This window comes from Equus przewalskii, chromosome 16 (assembly GCF_037783145.1).
Source record: "Equus przewalskii isolate Varuska chromosome 16, EquPr2, whole genome shotgun sequence".
NCBI lineage: Eukaryota > Metazoa > Chordata > Mammalia > Perissodactyla > Equidae > Equus > Equus przewalskii.
The window spans coordinates 8,227,402-8,245,053 of record NC_091846.1 but is presented as its reverse complement, the minus strand read 5'-3'; the positions used below and the strand labels follow the sequence as shown (position 1 = coordinate 8,245,053).

General features: G+C 43.2%; 1 long non-coding RNA gene across 1 annotated transcript in view; it reads right to left on the bottom strand.

The window, feature by feature from the left end:
• Positions 1 to 455: 455 nt before the first annotated feature.
• LOC139076420 (uncharacterized) overlaps positions 456 to 17,652 on the bottom strand; it is a 24,642-nt gene continuing 7,445 nt past the window's right edge. The window contains exons 2-3 of the long non-coding RNA XR_011528024.1: positions 16,480 to 16,587; positions 456 to 3,188 (exon numbers count right to left, since the gene is read on the bottom strand). This is a non-coding gene — a long non-coding RNA (uncharacterized lncRNA). The remainder of the gene's footprint in view (positions 3,189 to 16,479; positions 16,588 to 17,652) is intronic.

Sequence of the window (17,652 nt, the reverse complement as noted above, 5' to 3'; positions counted from 1 at the left end):
ATTTACTTGCCAGGCAGGGTCTGAGCTGGCAGCCCAGCAGCCAGGGCTGGGCCCTGAGGGGTCTGGTTTGCAAATCAGGGCACCCTCTGCAGGAAGGCCCCATGACAGTGCAATCAGCCAGATGGAGATCTGCAAACAGTATGAGGACACTATTTCAGGGATGGGAACAGTATTACAGGAATCATCTCAATGATTTTCTAACAAACCAAGCTTTTAAAATCTTGAATAAATTTGCATTCATAAAGCAGCACTTCAGAATCTGAAGGAATCTTAAAGATCATCTTGTCTAACCCTTTATTTAAAAGCCGGGGGTGAAGAGGTTCAGAGAAATTGAGATTCTCCCAAGATGGAGAGGCAACTTGAAAACCAGCCTGGACCCAGGACTGTGGCTCCCCAAGGCTCTCTGCAAGATATCTTTTCTGGCGAAAACTGATTTGATGATCAACACAACTACAGTGGCTCTAAACACAATTTTTATTTAAGGTCCTGTTACCAAACCAGGTTCGCTTTGCCCACTGCACAATTATGCCAATCCCCGAGATGAAGAGTTTGCAAAGAGAAAGGATTTAACCACAAGGCAGCCAAGCAAGGAGGTGGAAGAACCAGTCTCTAATCTACCTCCTTGAAAAATGAAGATTAGGGATATTTATGAGATAAGGGAGGGGGGTGGTCTGAAGTGGGAATAGATGATTGTAGGTGAGGAGCAGTGAGGTAATTGATGATCTTACAAGCGCAGTCAAGCTTCATGGCTCTTCATAGGACACACGTTCACAAAACAAATGGTGGTGTCACCATGATCTGAGGGTGGAGTTTTCGGATCCTTGATGTCAAAGGGTCACTTATTGGTCATCCATGCAGAGCCAGTTGATGAGTTGGTGGTCTCAACTAGCCTGAACTGGACAAGAAGTTGACTCTCAGTTACTGAAAAACTCAAGCACCCATTCCCATGGTGCCCCACATGTCAGAGATGTTATCTATGGGGTGGGTTTTAGTAATGTGTTATCTAACTACTCTTCCCAAAAGCCCCTGAGTATAGTTAAAGCAGGTTGCCCTCTGGTTTCAGTCCCAGCTTGAAAACAAAGCCAAATGTAAATTGCACTGCAGCAAACTTGGCAGTGTTATTCACAAGCTGTGTCTCTACCCCAGTGAGGAAAATCCCAGAGACCTCAGTACTCGTTGCACAACATGCTCTGACTGACCCAAAACGGCAGAAAACATGGCGTGAACCACTTTTTTACTTTTGTTCCAAGTAAAACAAGACAGAACAGATCTCACTCTCCCTCTCCCTCCGCTCCCGCTCCTTCCTCTCCCGCTCCTTCCTTCCTCTCCCCCTCCTTCCTCTCCCTCTATTCTGTCGCATTATCTGGGCATCTTAAGTAATAGAACCTCATTGTTTAATCTAAGGGACTAGAGTTTCAGTCCAGAGATAATAAAGCCAAGTGCCAAATAGCTGCCAGCCCTCAATAAATGTGAATTTTCTTCTTTGCTGTAATATTTGCACATCTCCTTTATAAAAAAATGTTTTTTCTTTTGTAGAGACTTGCCCAAAATAACTAAGAAATCCTTACTGAATCAGTGCATCCCAAATCCTAATACTAGAGACTTTCGCCAACTTCCAGGTGTCCTGACAGAAAGCTCTCCAGAATGTAATTAAGATGCCAAGAGCAGAGCTGGTTGGCTGAAAGTAGCAAAAAATCCTGACTCAAGTGACTTCAACAGGAATGAATGTATTTTCTCATGTGACAATAACTCCAGAGGGAGAGTAACCCTCTGGGGGAAAAGAGCATTTTGCTAGATGAAATATAAAGAGTACCACCTTAAAAATCAAAGAACTGACAAGTTGGGAGCAAATGCTCAGGCCAAAGTTGAAGGACAGTCTGAACCCAGAGAGATAAGGGAATCAGAGCCTCAGCCACTTTGCTCCAGGGCATTTGCTGCCACAAGCCCTACAATGACTCACAGGCTTGTCTTCCTCGCCTCCTAGAGCGGGAGGGAGTCCCGCCTATAGGCTGATACTCCAGAGGGCCCCCTGTCAAGGTGAGTGTTGTCCATGCAAAATAGCCACGAACCATTCTATGGATAAGAGAGATAAGGTGAGTTTTACTTGAGTCAAGCTGAGGATTAGAACCTGGTTGGGCAGATTTGCAGGCCAGGTTCCTTTCTGCAATCTCAAGCCAGGTGTTGGATTTAGGTGTCCTTGTCCAGTCTTGCTCCCGGGCACCTGGCAGAAGCAAATGCAAATCCTCTATGGAGGAAGCACCTTTATCCCAGGCCTCTGGGAAAGCCTAGATATCATTTTTCTGGGGCAATGGCCCTTGCACAAAGATAAATGGCAAATCAGGAAACAAGGCTCCATGAGAAAAAGCCAATTAAGCAAGAAACAGTAGAAAGTGACCTACACAAACGTTTAAAAACTTATTAGATGCAAATTGTAAACCAACTATGCTGCTATGTTTCAAGAAATAAGCAAAAAGTCCAGAGGAAACATTGCTCCACTGTTGCACAGTTCAGCAACTCAACAATTCGTTCAGGGATCTGAATTCTTTTTATCTTTCCATTTGATAAATAAATGGCAAGCCACAGGTTATATTGGAGTATAGGGTGTAAACGTAATTAGGCCTGACCTTGTTTTTCCAAAAGGGCCTGATGTGGCCGTTGAACATGCATTGTATATCTGCTTTAATGATCTACTATGTCCCAAAGACAAGAACAAATGTCCATAAGATAAAGGTGCAACTTCCCCAACATTGGCATTTCCTTAAGAATAAGCTTCTCTCCCTAGGTGAGGAATTGATTGCTGCGCTCACCCTGTGACCACCCAGTCAAGACAACAGAACTGCTACCTGCTGTGTCCATTGAGACAGCAGAACTGCTACTTGCTGTGTGAATTGCTGTACTGGCTAGGCAGTCTTGTGACTGTTGTAAAAGGGACATTCCAATCATATGTAACCACTCTGTACAACCCACTTCTTTGGTGCCCTTCCTTCCTTGGGGAAGGAAGACCCCAGGCTAGTCCTCAGATCTGGCTCATAATAAACTCACCCCAATTTTGATTTATAGATTGATTATGGATTATTCGTTTCAAAACACCTTGCCCACCATCCTCAGCAGCTTGCTTGTCCTCTACAAGCTCTCATCATGGTCACAAGATGGTTGCAGCAGCTCCGGATTTCACAACCACACAACTTCTAGGGACAAAAAAGGAGAGTGTGTTTCTGTGTGGCCCCTTGTAACAGTGAATCATCCCAGCAAACTTCCCCACACACTTCATGGGCCAAGATTACATCACACACCCGTGGCTGAAGTAATCATAGCGGAGGGAAATGGCTGGGTTAGACTAATAATGATTCAATCTCTGAAATTAGTGATGATAAACCTACCCCAGGGCTCGTGGAGGAAGATAAATACCTGAACAAAACTCAAGCTCTAACAGCCAGGTTAAAAAAAAGTGTGTCTATGGTGGGGAGGAGTAGAGACAGAGGAAGGAACGCATCTGCAGCAGCCTCTCTCTCCTGGGTTTTCCAAACATGCAGTTTGCTGATAACATTTTCTAACTCTATGACTTTTGGCCTCCAGTCACCCAACAGTTGCTCCCAGGAGAGTATTACTTCTGTTCTCCCCTGCCGAGGAGATTTTTAGGCACATATAGAACAAGTGCATGGCCTTTGTCATCCTTGTGCTGATTATTAATGTTTAACGTGATACACAACTAGTTGTGTTTTTCAGATTCTCTGTTATGTTTTACAAGGAAACACCACTTTGCATAATCTACTGACAAGGCACAGAATTTGGTGACAAGTTTCCATTCTATATCAATCAATAACAAGAATGTATTGTCAAGTACTGAAAGGTTAAAAGATACATCTGAAAACTTGGAGAAGAGAATTAAAATCATTGGGTGTGTAGCCACCCCTGACGCAGGAAGGGTTAATAATCACTGGAAAAGGCTTGCCAACAAACTGTGACCCAGAGGTGAGAAGGCTGGTTAGCCAATGATGGGTAAGACCTCCAGGAGGAGGCAACCTAAGCCAGGCGCGGTTGCCTGGGAGCACATATGGAGACACGATATCAGGAGCAGGAGGGGTCGTTGCCTAGGAGGCCTTGCATGCTCCGAGATAAAATATACGAGCACAGCAATAACATGATAATATCAAAACAGAGGCCGAGGGAGGGCTCCTTGAGAAATCACTAAGAATTCTTGGCATTCGCTAATTACATTGTCCAGAACACCTGTGTATGTTTAACAGCTGTAAGCTATGTATATATTGAAACGCTGGTTATAATAAACTCAGAGTGGCCATCAGCCCTCTCCGCGTCTATCTTGATGTGTACATTGGATTGCAACACCGACAGGGTGCAAGTTAAAGGAGGGGGACAGGTAGTGGTGGCCTTTCTTGGGGTGCCAGAATAATAGAGAGATTAACGTCTCAAAGGTGTATCTCATTAACTTTTTCCACCCTCGGCTCAGCTTGACCAAAAAGAAAGGTTGAAGAATTCCACGTAGGATGCCAGTTAGAGATCCAGGAGGATCATACATGCCCATAGCCCACCCCCACATTTGTACACTGAGACTTCCCTGGCAATAACCCTATAATATTAGAATGACCATATGTCCCAGTTTCCTGGTGTGCACCCATTGTCTTGGCATAATTATTAATAGCATCCTTTTCACTCTAAGAAGTGTCCATATTCGGAAGAGAAATTATATAGTCACCCTCCTCAGCATCGTAACATCATCTACATCCTATAACTCTGCTTGCACACTCTATTCCTTATCCTCATCTTCACTCCTGAATTACCCGACAGCCTTCCTGAGGGTGGTGGGCACATCCCTGGGGAAGCCAGGATGTTGGGTACAGACTTAAGACAGCTCCTGGGATCCTGGCCCCTAGCTCAGGGCTATGCTTACCTTTCTGGGCCCTGCATTTAATTTGTTATCATTTCTATTTTTATTCCTCCTGTAGACTCCTTTTATTACTATAGATAAATTTTGCTTTGGAATTCACTATTCTTGCCTAACCCTCTCTCCTCTACACCTCTCCCTTTATTCTTACTTGGTATGTATTATTAATCCTATATACCAGACTTGCAAACCAAAAAACTTTGCTTCTCTGGTGAATTAACTGCCATTTGCCAGGTATTCGGACTTTGAGGGAAGATTAAGTTTGAACGTTTCTAATAACCTATCCAACCCCAAGATTTTATGGCATTAAATGCCTAAAATATTGCAAGGTAATATGATACAGTAATGGACTGAGTTATATCCCCTCAAAATTCACATGTTGAAGCCCTAACCCCCAATGTGACTTTTTTGGAAGTGGAGCCTTTCAGGAAGTAATTAAGGTTAGCCAGTTCATCAGAGGGGGCCCTAACCCAATGTGGCTGATGCCCTTATAGGAAGAGGGAGAGACACCCGGGATGCTTGAGCTCAGAGAAATGGCCACGTGAGGACACAGCAAGAAGGCAGCTCTCTGCAAGCCAAGTGGAGAGGCCGCAGGAGAAACCAACCCACTGACACCTTGATCTTGAACTTCCAGCCTCCAGAATGGTGAGAAAATAAATGTCCAAGTCCCCCAGCCTGTGGTATTTAGTTATGGCAGCCCATGCAAACTAATACATACACTAAAGAAGTCTATGATCCACCTCTCCCTCACTAATAGCTCACCATCTAAGTCACAGGTCTTAGACACAGTGAAAAGAAAGTAGCCAGGAAATATTTTTGGCCCTTCGTAGTTTCCTTGCTGCATGACTTTCATTTTCTTTAAGGTGGTCTTTAGCCCCTTCTGGGTCTGATCTATGCAAAACCGTCTCCTACATAAGTTTTGTGTCTTTGCATTCTGTAGCTGTTAGTCGGTTACCTGCCTTGGGGATTACATGAATAGCCCGGGTATGCTAATCTTCTAGGATTCCCCATTAATTTCCTATCCAAATGAAATGACTCAAGCCCTAGAAATCCAGCTCTGTAGGGAATGCTGGGCATCCTGCCCAGACCCCCTTCAGGGCTGAAGCCCTCATTCCCCAGCTGCTGGCAGGTGCAGGCTCTCAGCTGAGTTGTCCTTCAGACATTCTCCTTCCAAAGAGAGCTGACTCACCCAAGGTTACACCTTCTCCCTGAGAGAAGCCTGTCCTCCTCTCTCCCTCCTGCTCACTCCGGCCTCTTTCCCCTCCTCCAACACGCTAGGTACACATTCGAGCAGATCCTTGCCTTAGCCAGCACGTTTGTCAGAAAGTTCTTCTCCAGCTATCTATGTGGCACACGCCCTTACTTCCTCCAAGTCTTTGCTCAAGTGTCTCTTCTCACTGAGGCCTACCCTGATCAGTCTGTGTAATCCCACAACCTGTGCCTCTCCACTCCTCCCCAGTGCGCCTATCTCTTCTGTCCTCTATTTGTTTTCCCCAAAGCTCTCATCCGCTTCTCAGCTACTACAGGATACACTTTTCATGTGTGTCTCTCCCTCCCCCAGTGTTACTGAGCAAGAGCTTGCCACCTGATGTGTGCAGAAGCCAACACCGTGGTGCACCAGTCTTTGACGGAGGAAAGGCTTTATTGCCCAATTGATTGGCAAGGAGACAGGAGGCCAGGATCTCAAATCTGCCTTGTCTGTCCAAGGTATAGGGAAAGGTTTAAGGGGTCAGGGAGGGCTGGCTTGTATGTGGGAGCGCTGGCAGGATGAGTTTCGATTGGCAGATCAAAATTTTCTCCTTTGTGCGTGCTCCTGGCAGTTTGCTACCCCTGAAAAGTAGCTTTAACCTTCTGTTGTTAAGATGAGGTCAGTTATAGAAGGTTACTGGGGAAAGTCCTACAGTAAACAAGGGTAAAGTTGTTATGCAGCTTTAAGTCATTGCCTTCTCCATTATAAGAGTTTCTGGAGATTTAGAGGCATCCTCCCCTTCCTGGCACAGAGAGGGCAGCACCCTTGTAGTGGAGATTTCTCTTAGAAATGTATATTTCCCTTACAAAAGGGGAACTTCTACTAGGTTTTCAGAGCTTTTCCTGTGTCTGCTGTTTTTTAATAATCATCAGCTCAAAATAGCCTTTATGCCAATTGGGCATATTTTGGGGTGTCAAATTCTGTTCCTGGTCCTGTGGTTACACCAGCAGGTGTGCTCACAGGCATGAGTCTTTGTTTTGTTCCCAGATGTAATCCAAGCACACAGTGGGTATGCAAGAAACCTCTGTTGAAGTTCTTTGATGAATTTTTCACCAGGGTAAGTAGGGGTATGATTCCATTATTTTTATGATCTAACTCTCCGACATTGGAAAGAACCACGATGAGGACAATGTAGTCTTCTTTACGCATTGGAGATCTCATACTGCCTCACAGAATTTTGAGTCTCAAGTTTAAATTTCATAAAAGCAGTGACATAATACCTAGCATATTTGTCAACTGTGGCAAATGATTGTTTTCTTACTCCCTTTCTCTGAACAACAAAATTATATTCAGTAATTGCAAAAAATAATTTTATTTTTATGCTTAACTTTATATTGTTTGATTCCTTTAGCTTTAAAACAACTAACAAAAAGAAGTTACATTTAAAGACAGAATTCAAACTCTGTAAATACATCACGTATGAACCAACATTTGCACTTCCCACACATAAATATGTCCAGCCCACATTCAGGCGAGGAGAGCTGGGCTCCGCCTATTAAAGGGAGAGGTAGCGAAGAATTTGTGGACATATTTTTCCACACACAGCAATTTTTAAGAAGCGAAACACAGATTTTGGGGGAGGAAGTATTTTATCACTGAAGTTTAGAATTGCTGGTTCTAAACAAGTTGATAATGAGAAGCAACCACTCTTTCAGTCATTTCTATTGTGTTCTTTGATCCTTCACAGACAATGTTCCCCTTGTTGTCCGCACGTGGGGCAGAACACTCTCACTCCGCGCCCCCCGCCCCCCCCGCCCTTGGATACCACAGAATAGAAAGAAAACCGCAATGTAGAAGATGCAGGGTGCTATGGGTCAAATCGTGTTCCCCAGAAAGGTGTGTTGAAGTCCTAACCCCCACTACCTCAGAATGTGACCTTATGTGGAAATCGGTTCATTGCAGATGTAACTAGTCAAGAGGAGGTCATACTGGAGTCGGTGGCCCCTTAATCCAATATGGCTGATGTCCTCATAAGAACAGGAGACACAGAAACAGACACACGGCAAGAACACGGCTTGAGGGTGGAGCCAGAGACTGCAGTGACGCATCTACAAGCCAGGGGACGCCGAGCACTGCCAGTAACCACGACAAGCAAAGAGAGAGGCGCTTCCAGAAGGAACCAACCCTGCTGACACGTTAATTTCAGACTTCTGGCCTCCAGAACTACGAGGAAACAAATTTCTGTTGTTTTAAGTCACCCAGTTTGTAGCACTTTGTTAAGCAGCCCTAGGGAACTGACACAGAGGTCTTCAGGGAAATCTGCGTAGTAAGTTTGTCATTTGGGCTGTTTAGTGTATGAACGCCGTTTCTACTTGGGAGGTTGAAGAGAAGCTATTCCCTTTTCCCACCCCAACAACTACATCACAGACGCCTCACCAAAGGGTAGCAGGTCAGTCTCCTTCTGAGACTTTGAATCTTGCAAGAGGGACTGAGTCATTGATTTAGGATTCCCAGCAGTGGCTGTGGCAGTTGAGAAGTACCACAGCAAAGGTGCCAGGACGGCTCCATCAGCATCGGTTCTCAGTGGGCCATGCCTGTGGCAAATCCCTGGCTATGTCTTTTCTATGACTCTCCAGCCTTTCTGTTGATTCTGTGAGCTACCTAATACTCTTCTAGAAAATTCCTTCTCTGCTAGTGAACCAGAGTGAATTTCTGTTATTTGTAACCAAGAACCCTGACTAATACACCCTGGAAATTAGTTTTTGACCTAAGTGACTGTTGTAGTTTGTATTCTTGTATTCATCTGTTTTTTCCCTCCTGTAAGCCTTCTGTATCCATTCATCTGTTCATTTGTTCATCCATTAAACATTTACCAGTTACCTTTATATGCCAGACAAAGTAGTAGGGGGTTGGAATACATGGTCTATTAAGACATGGCCTTAAAGAACCCATAGCCTAGTCCAGAGCAGAATAGTCAAGAAAACAGATGATTATGATACAGGGTGGTAATTGCTATGGTAGACAGAGAAGGTACAACTGATGTGTGGGGAGAGGAGGCAAGGCTTCCCATGGTCATTGATCCCTGAATTGTGTCTTGAAAGACAAACTGGACACCCAGACAAGGCAGGAAAGAAAAGAGGAGTGACGTTCCACTAAGTTACTGAACTGGAGTTCTCTGTGTCTGTACGTAAAATTCTAGGCAAGGAGTGGTAAAAATTGAAGCTATAGAAGTAGGGAGAGGTCAGGGCTGCATGACTTGCTTAGGAATTTGGACTTTATCCAAAGAGAAACCATAACCACTAAAGCAGAGATAAAGCAGCCAGTTTTATATTTGAGATTGATTTTTTCCAGCAGCAGTGTAAAGAATTAACTAGAATGGATCAGGATTGAAAGATAAGAAGACCAGATGTGAAAGTCTTAGAGCAATCTGGGAGATTTTGAAAAGGCAGAGGCGAGGACTGGAATGGAGATAGAGAGTGAAGATGGGAAGGACAGGACGGAGACAGACCCAAGATGAATGGAATACTCTGAATTCTCTGCTTGGTGGTACATAAGGCAGCTCTGGGTGGACACAGACTGGCCTGTCTGGTTCACTAGTACTCAACACAGTGTCTGACACACAAAGGAACTGTCGATGAAAACAATTCAAAACCAATCTATAAATGAAAATTTGGGTGAGTTTATTCTGAGCTTAAATCTGAGGATTATAACCCAGGAGAGTCTTTCCACAAAGGAACAGAGCACTCCAAATAAGTGGGGGTATACAGGATGGTTATATACCCTCAAAGAGTACGTTTCACATATGATTGAAATGTCCCTTTTACAATAGTCACGAGGCTGCTCTGTCAGATCGATGGAAACAGCAGTAGGCCTGCTGTCTCAGTGAACCCCACAGGGTGGCAGGTCTGTTGCCTCAAGCTGGGTGGTCACAGATGAGCGCTGCAATCAGTTCCCAGCCTAAAGAAAGATGCTTAATCTTTAAGGAATGCCAACGTTGGGAGGGGGAGGGAAGTTGCACCTTTATCTCAAAATGTCTAAGCGGATATACAATGCATGCTCAATGGCCACAGTCAGGCCCTTTTGGAAAAACAAAGTCAGGCCGAATTAGGTTTATACCAAATGGCTTCCTCATATACTCCAATATATCCTATTGCTTGCCATTTTTATTTGTCAGAACTCAATACATCTTGATCCGCTTTAAGCGCACTAGTTCTTCTCTTGGCCATGTCTGGTCTACTGTTGAGCCTGTTAGGCAGTCTTCATTTTGGTCACAGTCATTCTGACTTCTGGCATTTCCTTTTGGTGCCTTCTTAGAGTGTCCATCTTGGTGCTTACATGACCCATCTGTTCTTGCAAGTTGTCTACTTTTTCCAAAAGAGCTCTTAAAATATTAATCATAACTATTTTAAATTGCTTGTCCAATCATTCCAAAATCTCTGCCATATCTGCATCTGGTTCTAGTCTTAGTCTAGTCTAATCTTCAGATTGTGTTTTTGCTTGCCTTTTAGCGTGCTTTGCCATTTTTTTGTTGAAAGCCCAACATGACGTGTCTAATAGGAACTGAGGTACATAGGCCATTAGTGTGAGCTTTTATGTCACTCTGGCTAGGGTTTTAGGCCATGTTTAACTTTGTTGTAGCTGCAGGTGCCAGAGGCTTTGGAGTAAGTAGAGTCTGTGCCTTACAGCTCTTTCAGCTACGATTCAGTTATTTCACTGAGGCTCTGCTGGTGGTGGTAAGGTCTGGGGGAGGGGAAGCATTCTTATCTAATCTTATTAATAAGTACCAGTCTTCTAGTGGCCCTGTGTCCCTGGGCTGTGATCTTCACAAGCATTTATTCCTTTTTTCCCCTCCCTTAGGTGAGACAGGAAGTATAGTGGGAGCTGGAGTCAGGAAAATGCCCGTCCCCCAGTGGGATGAGTCTTTTCCCTTGGAGAATAGGCCTTTGTTACGAGAACACTCTAGGTATATTTCAAAATGGTAAATATTCCCCTCCGTCTGCCAGAGCCATGAGGGGGTCATTTTTAGCTCTTCATTGTGAGAACCTGGTGGTGTTCCTGGAGATAAAGAAACCTACAAAAGTGTGGAGCCCTCCTTGGGTGGCAGACCCCAGGAGCGTCTTACTCTCAGGTCAGTCCACGGTTGACCTCTAGCAATTTATCAAAATTGCCATCTAAGTGTTTCTGCCAGCGTGTGGTTCCAGCCCCTTCTGTCCAGAGAAGGAGATCTCGGCTGTGACTCTGGATTCACCTGTCTCTCCAGACCATGGGGTGTAGCTGTGCCCCTCAATCTCAGTCTCTGACGGGTCCAAGATAAAGCACAACTTTTCAGCTCCTTCAGCTTTTTTTTGCTCTGAGGATGGGAGGTTATTTACAGGTTGGAGGTGAAACTGGAAGTCCCTCAGTACATTTCTGTTGAATGAATAAAGCACAATAAGCAGGTCCAAACGAACACCTGGGGTGGGAATGCACTGGAGGGAGGGGTCACGGATGAGACCGGGTCTGGCTGGCATGAGAAGTGGAAAGCTACATAGGGAAACAGGGCGTAGCAGATTATTTGGGGAAGGAAAATTTAAAAAAAAAAAACAACAAGAAAGCCCATTAATAGAAATTCCACTTAGTTACGTTCTGAATACTTGCAGATTATGTTTTGATTACCTGAACGTTTTCTGCATATTACAAATCTATCTACTATCACAGTTGCAGGGGCATAGAAATAAAGTAAACCATAATCCAATTGACCAGGATTGGCGTGCATGCTAACAAGAAAAATGATATCTCCTTTCCTTTAAGACTGTGGCTCCCCACTGGGGTCAGAGCCCAGGCAGTGGCGTGACTGCTCCGCTTTCGTAACCTCAGGGAGAGCAGTGGCCTGGAGGCCATCAGTACAAATGGGGTATCGAGGGGAGCAGCTGCAGGAGTGGAAAGATAAGACAGTACATTGTACCTTCCTGGGGCACATACATAGATTGAAGCCTCTCCTTCTTTTTTTTTTTTTTAAAAGATTTTATTTTTTCCTTTTTCTCCCCAAAGCCCCCGGGTACATAGTTGTGTATTCTTCGTTGTGGGTTCTTCTAGTTGTGGCATGTGGGACGCTGCCTCAGCGTGGTCTGACGAGCAGTGCCATGTCCGCGCCCAGGATTGGAACCAACGAAACACTGGGCCGCCTGCAGCGGAGCGCGCGAACTTAACCACTCGGCCACGGGGCCAGCCCCGAAGCCTCTCCTTCTTAAAAACTCTTTCATCTTCCCTCTTAAACTTCTTAACTGCCTTTTTAAACTCCTCCTTAAAAACTCCACTCACTTTCTGTTAGGAAAATGGAAGGGGAAAGCTTGGCCCCAGCAGAGACTGGGTTCCAAGGAGGCTCCTTTCGGGATCTGTGAGCACAGGACTACAGAATGGCAAGTATGTTCCGTGAAAAATAACCCAGTTATGCACTGTGGTTTCTGTTTTCTAAGAGGTAAAGTTAGAGAGTTGGACTAGAGGATTTCTAAGTTCTCTGAGGTTCCACTGTTTTGTGTGTCCAGTTTTAAAAAGGTTGGTCCAGGCAGCCCAAAAGTTCGCCCTGGTACCTCCCTTCATTTCAGAACAATTATTTCTACATTCTTAAGTAGCTTTCCTAGATAAAGTACTCTTGATTGCCTGTCAGTTATTGCCTTCCATCCTGTCTTGTCTTGGGCCACCTGTGACAGTCCAAGAACGTCAGTTTGCCAGGTGGTTGCTGATTCAACCTTAAAGCTTGTAGAACCACTTAGAAAAGAATCAACCTTTGAAAAGTTCTAAAGGTGTTTTTTTTTTTCCTACAGCTTTGTAACAAATATGAGTGATTTTGCATATAATCATTTTTATCATTTCTCTCTGTCATTTCTTTTTAAGTAAACTCTTTCGCTGATTATAAACTAACATATGTTCATTATTGAAAATGTGGAAAATACGGAAAATAATACTCTCTATGGCATTTCATACACAAATAAAACATGCTGGCAATCCCACCACTCAGATAATTTCTTTTAATGTGTATATATGACTTTATGGACTTTCTTCTATACATTTATATGTATACTTATTTTTCAACAAAATTGGGATATATTGTACACTTTTTATTTCCTTTTTTCATTTAATATCATTCATGAAAGACTTTTCATATAATAAAATATTCTGTGAGAATATAGTATAATGGCCTTTCTAAACACATCATTCTATATGCACCATTCCTGTATTATTTTATACATATAGTTATAGTTAATGGTGTTATATATTTAGGTCTTTTCAAATTATACACAAACTTATGCAAATCTAAGTAGTTAAATTTCTGTACCAATTCATTATTATTTCATCAGTAGGACTTGTTGGGTAGACAATACGTATCCAAAATGTTGATTTCAGTGCATATTGTTAAAATACTACTCTGAAAAAAGTTTTACCAGTTGACTTATTACCAGCAGTGTATGACAAGATGTTCATTTCACCTCATGTTGGCCAAATGAATTTTATCTTAAAAACAAAATCTTTGCCCATTTTCAATATGGAAGATGATACCTTAATCATTATCCTAATGTGACTTTATTTGATTACTAGTGAGTCTGAACATTTTTTTACCTCTTTTTCTGGTAAAGAATAAAATTTCAGGTAGAACTACAATTAGTTTGGGATTTGCACATTTTAGACTGATTTTATAAATAAAAATTTTCTATTTCTATCATTATTACAAACCATATTTGAATATTGTTAGTAAACATAGTTTGCTGAATATTCTGGTACATGGTATTTCTTTTAAGAGATTCAGCAAGACGGAGCATGTAGTCATAAACTCAGTCTCTTAGAAAAATAAATATGTCAGATAATTATTCTCTGTGGTTCCCAAGGGCAGATTTAGTGTACGATTCCGTATTAGGGGGCGCTGAACAAAACCACCTTATTTCATTCCTTTGACAAAGATTCACTACATTCTAGCCATTGCTGTAGATGTGGCCATAGTCTTGAACTAGTCAGCCATGATTCTGCATGCACGGAGCACACAATTCTAGTGCAGGAAATACACGACCAAAAAATATAAACATACAAATAAATAATATAAATGTGAAGTGGTAAAAGAAATCAAACAAGAAGCTTTGAGTTAGAAAATAGCAGAAGAGAATCCACTTTCCTAGTTTGGGTAGGATGCTCAGAGAAGACTTCTGTAAGGTGACATTCAAATTAACACCTAAAGCAAGCTAACACCTAAAGGAGAAGTGTACTGACACTGATGGTGGGGGGCAGTTCAGGGCTGCAGAGGTGGATAGTGGCCAGGTCATTTGGGGCCTTTCAGGTGTGGGGACCTGGAAATGGTCACCCCAAGATATGTCTCTTTGGCATGAGGATTATTTGAGGCTGATTGCTTTTAATAAACTGGGACAGGGAAGGAGGCTTTGAGGAGTGGAACTTGCTTGCCCTTTGTTAGGAGACATTTACATTATAAAGGAAATCTTTATCTGTAAAGGTGCCTCCCTCTCTGTACCAGGAAGAAGAAAGGAGATGACCTTGTCTCTAGAAACTCTTAATCAATGGCGAAGGCAAGGACTTAAATCTGCATTTGTTTATTGTGCTTGTCTGGTAACCTCCTGTAACTGACTTCCCTCCCCCTCCCAACATTGGCATTTCTTTAAGGATTAGTATCTTTCCTTAGGCTAGGAACTGATTGCTGCACTCACCTGTGACCACCCAGCTTGAGACAATAGACTTGCCTCCTGCCACGCCCACCGAGACAGCAGACCCACTATCTGCTGTGTCCATCAAGTGCTGTGCCAACAGGGCAATTTTGTGACTATTGTGGGAGGGACATTTCAATCATATGTGAAACACCCTGTTTGGGGGTATATAACCACTATGTGCACCCCACTTCTTCGGTGCCCTTTCTTCCTTCGGAAGAGAGGCCCCAGGCCATGGTTCCTCATAAAGCTTTGTTTAATTTTCTCTTGCTATTCTGTCTCATGTGAATTTAATTCATTCTCTGGCCAGACGAACCCACATTTAGGTAGAGGAAAAGTCTTCCTCCCCTACACAGGCCATGGCAAAGAGGCTGAGTTTGATTTGGAATTCAGTGGGGAAGCCATTGAAGTGTTTCAGGCAAGAGAATGATGTGATTCTATATCTCTGTAAAGACGATCATGCTCTGTTGCTGTGTGGAGAACAGACTGGAGAGTAGAGGAGGAGTACTCAGGTAAGAAACTGTTGCAGCAGTGCAGATGAGAGACGATGTGGCCTAGGGCAAGGAGTTGCAGAGGGAAGGAGGAGGATTAATCCCTAAACATGGTCATATTGTGGAGTCATGTGCACATGAATTTAACTTACTCTGCTGACTTTAAATCCTTCCCTACTCTCACATCCAACCCCACTGAAAATGGGACTGATTCCTCTTAAGAGAGGAAAGTGATAGTAGCTTTATAGGGTCACAAAAGGAAGTGCCAATTTGAAGCAGTGGCCAGGTTCCTCTCTATAACTTCTCAAAAATGGTAGTATGTGTGTCTGATTAAGCAAGATCCAGATTCAAATCCAAACATTATTGAATACCTGCTGAGTTCTAGATCCTATTCTAGGAACTTTCACATAGATCCTATTTCACCTGTTGTAGCAGAAAATAAAGTCATATTTAAGTTACTACACAAAGAAATCAAATTTGAACTTTCCACCCCAGTTATGAGAAGTCCATTCATCATTCTGTGAGCTCTCCCTTTCTTAAAAAGTAGACCCCTCAAGGTGCTTACTTCATCCAGATGAGTCAATCTTGTTTACTTCTGTTGTGCAGAAAAGAAATTGAGAAGTCTGATCTGACTACCTGAGGTTCCAACTTCTGCTTTTTTGAGGATGGTACTGAAAACAGAAGTCCAGCTCTCAGGTCTAAGAGCTGAAGGCCTACCCACTGTAGACAGGGCTGCACAGACTGGAGGGAGGCTGGTGGACCCTGGTTAGCAGTGGTTACTCCACACTATAGGAGGCTATGTTCCCAGATACAACTCTAGTGACAGATACTACCATTTATAGATAATCAACTATTTCTCTTAAGGACCCTCAAGGTCCAAGGTAGTGGGTCAGGACAGAGTGCAACATCATTACTCTGTTAGGAAGCTGATGTTCCCCTAAGACAAGACAAGCCCTGGTGTTAGCCCTGGCTTCCCAGCCCAGCTCTTCTACTCCATCCCTATCGCGACCATCATGGTGGATTTCTTCTTGAGGGCCATTATTGCACATTTCTGACCACTCAGCTTACTTAGGACCATCCCAGCACATCAGAAGAGTTATAGTAACTTGAAACCCCAAAGGAAGAGTTAGGATTCCTGATTTACCAGGGAAATCCTTGGTCCCTCTGCATATTTGCCCACCTCCTTTCCTGCAACCCTCAAATTCCACTCACCAATGGGATGACGGCAAGACAAAGCCCCTGACCTTAGCCAGGCTGAAAAAGAGCTGTTCATTCTAACGGCTCTGGATCCAAGGGCCCACTTTTCTTACAGCCACACACCTAAAAGAGGTATAGAGAATACCAGTTATATTTATGATATAAAAGCTAGAGCATTTGGTGACCAAAAAGTTGTATGATTTCCTGGTCTGTGGCTTTGGGGACTGGACAGGTGATGTCACTGACTGAAATGGGGATTCCTGAAGGGAAGTAGATTAAAAGGAAGATGATGCCTGTTTTGGACATTTAAAAGTATGCAGTGGTTTTTTAAAATACTAAGGTGGAAGCTCTGGGTGTCAAGTCCAAGAGAAGAGGGTGGGCTTGAGATTTGGGAATGATTGGTATACTTGCGGTAGCCGAGTTACAAATGTGGATGTGGTTGACTGGGAAGAAGAAAGGAGCTGAGGTGGAGCCTAAGAAAACTGAGAAAGAGCTCTCAATGTAGTAGAAAGACAGAGTCAAGTCATGGAACCCAAAGAGAAAGAACAGTTCAAAAAGGAGGAATTTGTTCAATGGTGTCCAAGGCAATGGAGGTCAGGACAGACAAAGGTTGAAGTCAGGTTATGAATTTGTCAGCTAGATAACATCTATTCAGGTCTGTTTTAGCAGGTTATTGACCAAGGTCATATGATGCGATTACATTTCCTTTCAACAATTTGTGCCTGGAGTTATGTCCTTAGATTTTTATGAGCACAGTATTAACAATCACTTACTAAGCAGTAATTGGTGTAAATGAGGTCTTTTCATCACATGCTACATTGCTGATTTTATCAGAGGCAAAAAAGCCAAAGCCACTTTCTTCTTGAAACCAACAAAATCTACTAGTTATTATATTCTGTTTTGGCCTTGCCACTTGACTATGGCATTGCCCAGGACAGCAAGGGTTCTTCTGAGTTCACTATATCTATTCATATGTCCAGTGGCAACTCAGCTCTCTCATACTTGTTATTGGAATACTATGAAAACCTATTTTGAACAACATGATGTGACATTATTCGGTCTTCACTTAGCTTGGGCATATCATTTATATATTCAGTCTACTACTTTTCCTGTTAGTCTGACACTATTAAAGTACTTCTTGGAGCCAATGTGATCATAAGCAGAAATACAAATACAGTTGGCCTTCTG